The 11,813-nt window shown below is 46.9% G+C and overlaps 1 long non-coding RNA gene across 1 annotated transcript; it reads right to left on the bottom strand.

Moving 5' to 3' along the window:
* Positions 1-2,221: 2,221 nt before the first annotated feature.
* LOC136019974 (uncharacterized) lies at positions 2,222-3,224 on the bottom strand. The gene is made up of 2 exons (XR_010615139.1): positions 3,166-3,224; positions 2,222-2,918 (listed from the first exon to the last, which is right to left on the bottom strand). It is a non-coding gene; the product is annotated as an uncharacterized LOC136019974 (long non-coding RNA).
* Between the last annotated feature and the right edge of the window lie 8,589 nt (positions 3,225-11,813).

The raw sequence follows: 11,813 nt of genomic DNA, 5'->3' as shown, positions 1-11,813 counted from the left end.
GAGCCTTTGCTGAAGGGGCACGTCCCCACCTCAGACCGTGTTCTGTTAGGAAACTGTTTCCAGGCTTTTCCCCCAGAGCTGCCTCTGGTTTAGTTTGTTCCTGCCCGGCGAGTTGTTGTCTGAGAGCATGGAATAGCTGATTTTATTGTTAGTGTTAGAAAAAGGGGCGAATTTTTTACGATAACTATATAAATAGTAGAAATGATTATATTTGAACAATTTATAAATCAATAGTGTGGCTTTGGAAATACTGTAATTTTGCAGTATTGTTTGTAGTTTTGTACCATAGTTATTCAGTAGCCAATGTTAACAATGGTAGGCTTGGTGGCAAGAGCCAACATAACCATATATGGTGAAGGGTATATGGGTGGATTTAAGAAAGTATTGTGAAAGTCTGTCGAAGCAGAAATTATGGACACACCAAGGGTAGTCAAGTGAGAATAAGAGAATGCTGGCGTCCACACAATGGTTGGTGTATATGCAAAGAGCAGAAAGGTGCTGCACATGTATTAGTTAATGATGTAATCCGTGTTGCATGTGTATTAGTGACCAAATTTTTAGTGTATAAATTGCGAACACGATGTGACGAGGTCGAAGCCAGATTTGGGCGAGTGCCCCTGGTTTCCCAGCGCTGCAATAAAGCACCTCATATAACCATTCCGGTGGTTATGTATTTATTCTTATGCTAACATTAGTGCCAACTTCGAGAGCTCTGCAATCTTCAGCCCTGGAGTGGAGAAGCAGGTTGGGCAGCCATAGCTGCAGTGTTGAAAGAGCATGGCGGAAAATCACAAGTCTTCGATAAGCAAAGCTCGCCGAGTCTGTGTCTCCCCAGTGGTGCCACATTTCTGTGCATTTGAGACCAAAGTGCTGTTAAATCCTGCTGGGTTGAGAGCTGCCCTCCAGGAATGGATAACCAGGACAGGGTGCTCTGTGTGGCTTCACATCTTAATGCTTGGAAGGTTTTGCCCTTGCATTGAGGAGCTGTTACAGATCTCCCTCTGAGAAATGGTCCCATGATCTCCAGGCTAAGATTTAACCCTGGCTGGATTCTCTTCCGTGCTGGTGGTGTCCTTCAGAAGCAGCAGAGATCCCCCTCATCCTCCTCCTCAGTGTTTTGATGCTCTTCTAGAACTGACCTAATGCCTGGATTCCTCCACTCCCTGTGCCTCTACCCAGGGTCACTTTTCTCTCTGTCCCATAGCTCTGTAGTTCTGCCCAGGAATGGGGTATTCAAAGTGGGGAGGCCAGAGAGAGGCCGAAACCTGCAGCAGATGAGGCTTTGGCAGCACGTTGTGGTCCTTTCTGGAATTGCTTTGTTGTGGTCCCTTCTGGAATTGCTTTGCCTGATAAATCCTGGGTGCTCATTGGTTTCCCAGGACTGTTTTCTGCTGGGAGTCACAAAGCAGGAGACGCCCTGTGTCTGCTGCTGCTGCAGCTGCTGCATTGGATGGGCTGAGGTTGGTTAGAAATCTCCCTGAGCCCCTGACGGTTCCTTGCTGTCCGTGAGTGATGGGCAGGAGCTGGGGGCAGGCAGGGCTCACGTGCAGCTCCAGCCTCCCTCCCGGTCCTCTCCTGCCCTTATCCCAGAAACGGGGGGAGGCCAACAAGAGAGAAGAGGCTGAAAATGGGCCTCCCAGCCCTCTTCGGCCTTTCCTTTGATCCCACCCACTTCTCCCCTCCTCAGTGCATGAGCTCTCTCTCACCTCTTGTGTCCATCAGTGATGACTGTGGGGATGCGTCCAGCTTTCCCAGAGTGCTGCCAGTGCCTGGCATGGGGATGTGGGGCTGGGCAGCAGCAGCAACTCCTGCGTGTGTGTCCCTGTGTGTGTGTCACCAGTGTCACCAGTTCTGTCCCGTCTCTCCCAGCAGCTCAGGCTGTGGTGCTCTGGCTGTGTGGCAGCTCCAGCCCGGCCTTGCTGTGGCTGCCCGGTGACACCAGGCCCGTCCTCGCTGCTGCCACTCGCTGCCACCACACGGTGCCGGAGTCCCTCAAGTGTGCCTGGCAGTTACACCGCGGCCAGCTCGGTATGTGCTGGCTCCTGTGTCCCTGCTCCCAGCCAGTCCTGACCCTGGTCCCTGGAAGTGATTTCAGTTACCTGTGTTCTTCTGAAATGGTTTCCCCAGGACCTCTTTGGTCTGGTCTGGCGTCTGTCTGCTGAGGCCAGTTAGATGTTGGTACTTGGGTTGATACGCGGATTGACTCCACAACTCGTTAAAGTTGTAAAGTAGGTATGCTTTATTCAGCGCTGAGGTGCATGGGGATCGTTCCTCCAAAGCATGCACACCCAGGGTCGTTTTTCCTTTACATTTATTCCCTTAAGGCATACATATGCATTAGATTACTGATACGCCTATACGTATTTAGTATGTGTCCCCGCTTCGTATTATAATGAGCTAGAAGGTCCTTTGCGCCTGCGCAGTGCCCCCTCTGGTCATGGGCAGGGGTCTCAAGATGAAGTAAATGAGTCTTCCTCCTGTGGGCAGGGATCCTCAAGATGAAGTAAACGAGTCTTCCTCTTCTTAAACTTTTCACCTTTTAATCTTCGCGCATGGCTTTAGGGTTTAGTCGGTACCTCATCCATAAATCATCAGCTTCTCCCCCTTATCAATAGACCCAGACATTCGCATTTCCTTGTCAATAGTTGCTTATCAGTAGAATCAGGCCTCTGTCTCCTCCCCTTATCAGTAGTTTGTGCCTTGTTCTGTTTAGTAAGCATGATAGGTGTTTACAACAGACAATACTTTTGTTTAAGCAAGGAATTCTTCTAACTCTCTTATACAATCCCCTGTATTGTTCCCATGTACATTTATTAACCCTGTATCACTGCAGGACGCAGTGGGCGTCTTGTACAAAAGGTTTTGCATTTTATCGGTGTATACGCACAAGAAGCAGAGGGCATCTCGTGGTTGGGGTCCTGCAAGAAAGATTTTGGTTTTACCCATATACAATCTGTCGTGGTTTAAACCGATCCACACAGCTCATCCACTCGCCCCTCCCCCCCCGACCCTCCCCACTCCCGGTGGGATAGGGAGGAGAATCAGGAGAATGTAACTCCCACGGGTTGAGATAAGAACAGCCCAGCAACCAAGGTACAACACAAATCACTACTGCTACCACCAATGATAATATTGATAAGAGAAAATAACAAGAGAATACGATACCACCGCCGAACGAGTTCGACCCCCCCGAAGAGAGAGAGTGCCCTTCCGGGTAACTCCCAGTTACCTCCCTGGGCATGACGTGCTGTGGTACGGAATACCTCTTTGGCTAGTTTGGGTCAGGTGTCCTGTCTCTGCTTCCTCCCGGCCTCCCCTCGTCCCCAGCACAGCATGAGACTCACAAAGTCCTTGGCCAGAATAAACATTACTTAACAACAGTTAAAACCAATCGGTGTTATCAGCTGTCTGCCCAGGCTGGAAGTCAAAACACAGAGCTTGAACCAGTTACTAAGAAGGAGCAAAACGGCTCCTGGTAAACCCAGGACACAATCGCAAGAAGCAGAGGGCATCTTGTGGTTGAGGTCCTGCAAGACGAGGTGGGCGTCTTGTAGAAAAGGTTTTGGATTTTACTGGTATTTGACTTACGTTGTGGCTTGTTATAGTTATGATTTTGGTCTTGTGATTTTGGTATTGGTGACAGACTGTTATAAATGTATTATTAATTGTTATCTCTGTTTCAAGTGTTGTAACTGTGGAGTGTCTATTTTGTGGCTCATTATAGTGATGATTTTGGTCTTGTGATTTTGGTATCGGTGGCAGGTTGTTATAACTGTTGTTAGTTTGATACAATTTTAGTCTCTGTCTCAAGTGTTGTAACTGTGTGGAGTGTGTCTGTGGGATCCCGTGTGTGTGTGTGTGTGTGTGAGAACGTGAGATTGATAATGGGAAATCAGCAGAGGGGAGAGATCTTGAAAAAGAGTCCTTTAGGGTGCATTTTGGCACGTTTGAAAGAACTGGGAGGGTTTCCTGGGGGCTCGGTAAATGAGAAAACGTTGATAAAAATATTGTAACGGATGGTGGCCTTTGTATAGTTTGGAAGATCAGGAAAAATATCCTAAAAATGGAACTTGGAATTATGATACATTGTTGCAATTAATGTTGTTTTGAGGTGGCAAGGAAAATGGGATAAGTAATGTATGCAGATATGTTTTTCACTTTAAGAAACGACCCCAAGTGACAGACGGAATGTGAAATTAATATACCTCTGCCAGATCCCTTAATTTTGGCTTTGGAAAAGGGCAGGGAAAAACTGAAAGCTAAGCTGGAGAGATGTTGTTCAGATTGTGATACTGGGGAAAGATGCTAAGGAAAACCAAGAGGGCAAGGAGGGGAGCTCGGGCAGTTCCTGTGTTTGAGCGTGGGATGAGTGCTGGGGAGGCAGAGGTGGAGGGATGTCGGGCGGAGGTGGGGGAGTGGGTTCGTCTCCTATGAGACCAGATCTGTGTGTGCTGTGGGGAGTTTGGACGTTGGAAGAGAGATTGCCCTGGGGGGAGTGCCATGGGGTGGCTCCGGTGGCTGAATTGGAACTAGACTGATGGGGACCTGGGGAATCTACCCTAGCAGATCCACCTGTTAAATTAAAACTAGGGACTAGAGGAAATAAAGTGGAATTTTAGTGGATACAGGAGCAACTTATGCGGCATTAAATCAGAGGGAAAAGAATTTGTTACAGATTTGGGAGCTACTGGTCACCAAGAAAAAGAGGAAAAAAAAAAAAAGGAGGCGTTCTTTCTGAAACCCTTAAACTACAAATTGGGAAAACAAATGGGAATGCATAAATTTTATGCATGCTAAATTCTCCGAAATGTTTAGGATGAGACGCAACATTTAAAGAAGGCAAAATGGAATTAAGAGTTAAAAATGATCAATTAAATGCAGTTTTGAGTTTCTCTTTAATTCAACAGAAAAGCAAACAGGAGGACCTCCCTGAAATAGAAGAAATCCTTAATCAGGTATATCTGGGAGTATGGGCGTGTGAAGTTCCAGGTAAGGCGAAAAATGCTTTGCCTGTTGAAGTAGGAATAAAAAGGGTGGTGGGGGCTGCCCAATTAGAATAAAACAATATCCCCCTAAAATTGCAGGGAAAGGGAATTAAAAATCATTGATAAATTTTAAAATATAAATTATTAATTGAATGTGAATTGGAATATAATACTCCTGTCTTGCCGGTAAAGAAATAAAGTTGCAGATTGGTTCAAGATCTCAGAGCAATCGACAAATTTGTAGAGGATATTAATTCAGTAATAGCTAATCCGTATACCTTATTGACTAAATTGAATAATAATCAGAAATGGTTTGCCGTCTTGGATTTAAAGGACTCTTTGTTTACCATTGGCCAAAGAAAACCAGAATTTATTTGCTTTTGAATGGGAAAATCCTGACACAGTAAGGAAAACCCGATTAACTTGGACAGTATTACCTCAAAGGTTTAAAAACAGTCCAGCGAGTTTTCAAAATCAGCACTGGCACTAGAATCATGGAAACCACCCACTCAGACGGGGACTCTGTTACAAGATGTGGATGACCTATTAATTGCCATAGAAACAAAGGAAGAACGTGTCCAGTGAATGGTGGGATTATTGAGTTTTCTGGGACTGAGTGGTTATTGGGTATCCAGACAAAAGGCCCAACTAATCCAAACCTGAGTTTCCTACCTAGGATATGAAATAACAGGAGAACAGAGAGAACTTGGAACTGCTCGAAAAGAAGCCATTTGTCAAACTCCACGACCATCGACCACCAAGTTGCTCCGGACGTTCCTGGTAATGACTGGACGATGCAGGCTTTGGATGCATGATTCTAGTGTTCTGGTAAGACCCCTATGTGAACTGTTAAAAGAAACCCCTCTCTCTTTGGAATGGACTGTTTCAGCAGAGGAGGGCTTTAGAAATTTAAAAGACAAAGCTAATGAGAACTGCAGCTCTGTGTCTGGATGTGACTGAATCCTTTTGGCTATATTCCTATGAAGAGCAGTGAATAGCTTTGGTGGTCCTTACTCAGAAACCTAGTGACTGCATGAGTAAGGTCCCTCTCTCCCAGCTCACCATGGACCTGACCCCAGGCACAGCCAGGCTGCCCTGAGCCAAACCATTGCTCTGTCTTACCTGCACTACATTAAAAACCCCAGCCATACAGAGCTGCAGTCAGGGGTGTGCTGAGGTTAACTGAGGCTCATCCCCAAGGGCACCCCCTGGTTTATGACTCCAATTAATTTATTTTTTTACTCCAATTACTGTTACCTTTTTTTCCCCTCCAGGAAAAGCTTATGTGCAAGAGCCCTTTAGGGAAAATAGGCTCCACGCTGGGTACAAGTTACTCCTGGGGACGTTCCAATTGGACACAGGAGGGAAATTTTTCACAATGAGAACAGTCAGCCTTTGGAATAATCTCCCCAGGGAAATGGTGGATTCCCCAGCACTGGATATTGTTAAGATTCGCCTGGACAGGGTGCTGGGACCGCTCCATCCTGCTCCCTGCTCCCCTCTAAAAGCAAACCCCGCTTCTGAGATGGCAGCAAGCAAACGCCTCTGTGGCTGCCACAGCGCCGGCGGCCCCAGGGGAAGCAGCCGGTCCCTGGGACACCGCGACCCGGCCAAGTGCTGCCCGGAGCAGCCTGCTGGTAGCTGGAGCAGTTATCTCCAGATATGGAGAACACTCCCCAGCCCCAACAGTGATGGTGAAGAGAGGGACACTCACTGCCGGACGTGGTCCACACCGTGCCTACAAAATGAAGCATCTCATCTAGCAGTCACCCACGTGCAAATGCAGGTCTCAAAGTGGCTTGGAGTAAGCCTGTTTGATGCTACAGGTGCTAAGAGATGCTAACAAAGTGCTTTGGAAATAAGCCTGAGAGAAGGTATCGCTGAGAAGTATTTGCAAGCACTTTAATTTGATATTCCTTTGGTTTTAATAAAATTGACTTTTTCCCTGCAAGACAAGCTTAAATATTTGTTATTTGCACTGCAAATGTTAACAACAACAAAAATGCAGTAATATTTATGGGAAGTCAGGCAGTGAAGTGGGGATTGGAAGCAAGAAACCAGCTTTAAAAAAAGAGAATAAAACCAATTAAAATTGTCAGGAAAGCATTTGTAAGGAGAAACTCCACAGCAAACTCTGTAACACTTAGGTGGAAAGATCTCTGTCTCCAAGACAGTCCTGTTTTCCTTTCTCCAATTCTCCCCTCTTCCCTAAATCTAAACAAGCATTCTCGGCCCTTGAATGTAAAAAGAATGGCTCTCTAAATGCTAAGGACCACTCCAAACCTGAGATTTCCGTCTGTTTATCAGCAATGCTTGTTGATGTTTCCACTTGGAGGAAATAAGGGTTTTTTTTCGGGGGGGGGGGGGGTTTAGGGGTTTCTTCTTCCTTAGACTGCATACTCATTTATGAGCCCCACCACACTGTTGCAGCTGCGCATCAACTTTTTATGATTTTTTATGATTATTATTTATGAGGTAAAAATCAGGCACGATTACTGCAGAATAGACCCGATTCAATTAGACCTAACCATCACGGAAAGAATGAGCTTTAATCTTACTTCCTTTACCTCTTACTTAATTCCTTCCCTATTCATAGTGGGTTTCTCTCTTATTCACTTGAATCAGAATTGCCTTCTTTGAAATTCAGAGGTGGGCCAGATTGCTGTTTCCCATACAAAGCTCAGCACAGTTCCTGTTTTTCCAGGCCATTTTACCAATGCACATTCATAGTTATTATCCAGCCTGATCTCCTGAAGTATTGAAAAGTGTCCCCTTTTACATATACTAATTTGTTTTCCAACACTCTAGTAGCTTTGCCTAAAGTCCAGGTCATTCTTTTCATAGGCTCCCATCGCTGTGGCTGTTGTTTGTCCCCTGGAAACGGGGTAGGCTGCTTGTGCTGCTGGTTTCCCCAGCTGATATCCAACACAAGTCACTTCTGGTTGCAAGAAACCACATTCATCATTAAAAAAGCAAAGTACTGAATCAGAGCCTTCCTCTGCTCCAATGTGCCCATAGTTTATAGCGGGGCACCTTCATGTATTTGCAGATAGTCACTGCAGGTTTAAGATGCTGAAGAGGGCAGGTCTTGACCTAATGGGACATAGAAGCCTCATTTGGACCTCTTGGAAGAAAAACACTTTTAATTAACTTGTGCTGAAAAAACAGTGTTTCACAAACATGATGGTTGTGACCTCCCTTACATCCCAGTGCCTGGGACCACACTAAATTTAACAGCAGATTCACCTGAATGCCTTAGATTTACCACTGTGCTGAAGCCTCAAATGAAGCTGCCACAGGGAATGCTCCCCACTCTCCCACAGCTTCACAACCATACTGTTTGTATTTACTCAAATTACCCAATTAACCATTCCCTGAGCAGGCGGAACCACTGGAAACAACTTCCAGCCGTACGTAAATACAGAAAGACATCAACTCGCTCACACTTCCCTGAACAACCCTTTCCTCAAGCCAAACCCAAGGTAAATAAGCTTCTACACTGAGATACTAGAGTTGGCAGGCACAAGCACCTTCACTGATAAACACTACTAGTTAGAATCAGTAGGTACCAAGACAAATCTCAGCTTTACAAGGAGACACTTGGGGCCTGAGATGCGTGTTTCAGATGCAAAAGTAAAAGCAGGCACTGAAACCAGTGTATATCCATGGGAAACCTTCACTTTTCGGATAAGGCCACTGGAATGCATGCAGCAGGGCTAGAATTTAAGAGGTGACTCCAGAAGTCCGTGTCATATGTAGCTTGGTTCGTGCTTTACTCTGCTGTGCTCAGCCTAGAGCAGGCACCGGAGAAGTTGGATTCAAATGCACTTTGAGGTAGGAAAGTGAGGAGAGACAGCAATGTGCATGTCACCTTTCAAAGCTCACTGTGTGCTGAAGATGCCCAGCAACAACTTTCAAACCTGGCTCTTTTCCTGAGGGAGCAGAGTTCAAACATTAGTGCTTTACTCTGCTGTGCTCAGCTGAGAGCAGGCGGCGGCGATGTTGGAATCAAATGCACTTTGAGGTAGGAAAGTGAGGAGAGACAGCAAAGTGTGTGTCACCCTTGCAAAGCTTACTGTGTGCTGAAGATGACGAGAGAGATCTTTCACTCCAGGCTCTTTGGCTGTGGGATTAGAGTTCAAACGTTCGTGCTTTACTCTGCTGTGCTCAGCCAAGAGGAGGCACCAAAGATGTTGGATTCAATGCACTTTGAGGTAGGAAAGTGAGGAGAGACAGCAATGTGTGTGTCACCCTTCAAAGCTGGGTGCTGAAGAGGCCCAGCAGAATTATTCACTCCTGGCTCTTTGGCTGAGGGAGCAGAGTTCAAACATTCGTGGTTTTTCAGTCACGGGCTGCTGTATCGGACACCTGGTTTGCTGGTGACAGGCGGGATACAAGAGTCCCAGAGAAGATAAAGGGTTTTGGGGCAGGAGTTAGCAGGGCTTATTGACAGGGCTTTAAACTAGTTATGAAGGGGGGAGGGGATTTAACTGGGCCTGTTGGGGACAAGCCCAAGAGGAGCATGCTAGGGATTGAAGGATGGCGGGCTAAGGAGGACTATCAATCTCTTGTTCCATTTGTGGGAAAGGATAGCTTTTTAGACCCTGTCCCGCAGGGGAAAAAGGGTACTAGGACTGGCTCCCTGAAACGCCTGTACACCAATGCACGCAGCATGGGGAATAAACAGGAGGAGTTAGAAGTCTGTGTGCGGGCTAAAGGTTATGATCTAGTGGCAATTACAGAGACATGGTGGGACAGTTCACATGACTGGAATGTGGTCATGGATGGCTATGTCCTTTTTAGGAAAGATAGGTCAGCGAAGCGAGGTGGTGGAGTTGCTCTTTACGTGAGAGAGCAACCAGAATGTATTGAGTTCTGTCCGGGGTCGGATGAGGAGCAAGTGGAATGTCTGTGGGTACGAATTAAGGGACAGACTGGCACGGGTGATACAGTTGTGGGGGTCTATTACAGACCTCCTGATCAGGATAAAGGAGTTGATGAGGCTTTCTACAGGCAACTGGAAGTAACCTCGCGACTACATGCCTTAGTCGTCGTGGGGGATTTTAACTACCCCGATATTTGCTGGAAGACTCACACAGCCAGTCATTCACAGTCTAGGAGGTTCTTCGAATGCATTGATGATAATTTCTTAATGCAAATGGTGGACGCACCAACTAGGAGAGCAGCGCTGCTAGATTTAGTACTCGCCAACAAAGAGGGTTTGGTCGAAGCGGTGACGGTCAATGGCAGCCTTGGCTGCAGTGACCATGAGATGGTGGAGTTTAGGATCCTGTGTGGGAGGAATAGAATACCTAGCAAAGCCACAGTTCTGGATTTCCGAAGGGCCAACTTTGGCCTCTTCAGTCAACTGCTAAGGGAAGTCTCATGGGAAAGTGTACTAGGCGGTAAAGGGGCTCAAGATAGTTGGTTAGCATTCAAGGACCGCTTCTTCCAAGCTCAGGATCGGAGCGTCCCAATGAGTAGGAAATCAAGTAAGGGATCTAGGAGACCGGCGTGGTTAAACAAGGAGCTGCTGGGCAAACTCAAGTGGAAAAGGAGAATCTATGGATTATGTAAGGAGGGGCTGGCCGCTTGGGAGGAATATAGGACAGTGGTTAGAGGATGTAGGGAGGCAATTAGGACAGCTAAGGCCTCCTTGGAACTCAATCTTGCTAGTCGGGTTAAAGGCAATAGAAAGGGCTTCTTCAAATACATAGCAACTAAAACTAACACAAGAGGCAATATAGGCCCACTGGTGAACGAAGTGGGTGCCCTGGAGACAGAGGATATAAAGAAGGCAGAGGTGCTGAATGCCTTCTTTGCCTCTGTCTTTACTCCTGCAGACTCTCCCCGAGGGCCCCGGATTTCTATAGCCCCAGAAGGAGTCAGGACAAAGGAGTTTGCTTTGGTAGATGAGGATTGGGTTAGGGATCAGCTATGCAATCTGGACATCTGTAGATCGATGGGTCCGGATGGAATGCACCCACGGGTGCTGAGGGAGCTGGCGGAGGTCATTGCTAGGCCACTCTCCATCATCTTTGGTAAGTCATGGGAAACGGGCGAGGTGCCTGAGGATTGGCGGATGGCAAAGGTCACACCAGTCTATAAGAAAGGCAAGAAGGAGGACCCGGGTAATTATAGACCGGTCAGCCTTACCTCCATCCCTGGAAAGGTGATGGAACAAGTTATTCTTGACTCCATCACTAGGCATATCAAGGATGAGGGGGTCATTAAGAACAGCCAACATGGTTTTATGAGGGGGAAGTCATGTATGACCAACCTTATAGCCTTCTATGAGGAAGTGACTAGGTGGAGGGATGATGGTAGAGCGGTAGATGTATTTCTTCTTGATTTCAGTAAGGCATTTGATACTGTCTCCCACAGCACCCTCATAGATAAGCTAAGGAAGTGTGGGCTCGACGATCAAGTAGTGATGTGGATCGAGAACTGGTTGAAAGGAAGAAGGCAGAGAGTTGTGGTCAATGGCGCAGAATCTAGCTGGAGGTCTGTGACTAGTGGAGTCCCTCAGGGGTCGGTGCTGGGACCGGTGCTGTTTCATATTTTCATCAATGACCTGGATGAGGGAACTGAGTGCACCCTCAGCAAGTTCGCTGATGACACAAAACTGGGAGGAGTGGCTGACACACCAGAAGGCTGTGCTGCCATTCAGCAAGACCTGGACAGGCTGGAGAGTTAGGCGGGGAGAAACTTGATGAAATTTAACAAGGGCAAGTGTAGAGTCTTGCATCTGGGGAAGAACAACCCCATGTACCAGTACAGGTTGGGGGGTGACCTGCTGGAAAGTAGCGAAGGGGAAAGGGACCTGGG

Source organism: Lathamus discolor, chromosome 10, assembly GCF_037157495.1.
Source record: "Lathamus discolor isolate bLatDis1 chromosome 10, bLatDis1.hap1, whole genome shotgun sequence".
NCBI lineage: Eukaryota > Metazoa > Chordata > Aves > Psittaciformes > Psittacidae > Lathamus > Lathamus discolor.
This window is presented reverse-complemented; position numbering and strand designations above follow the sequence as displayed.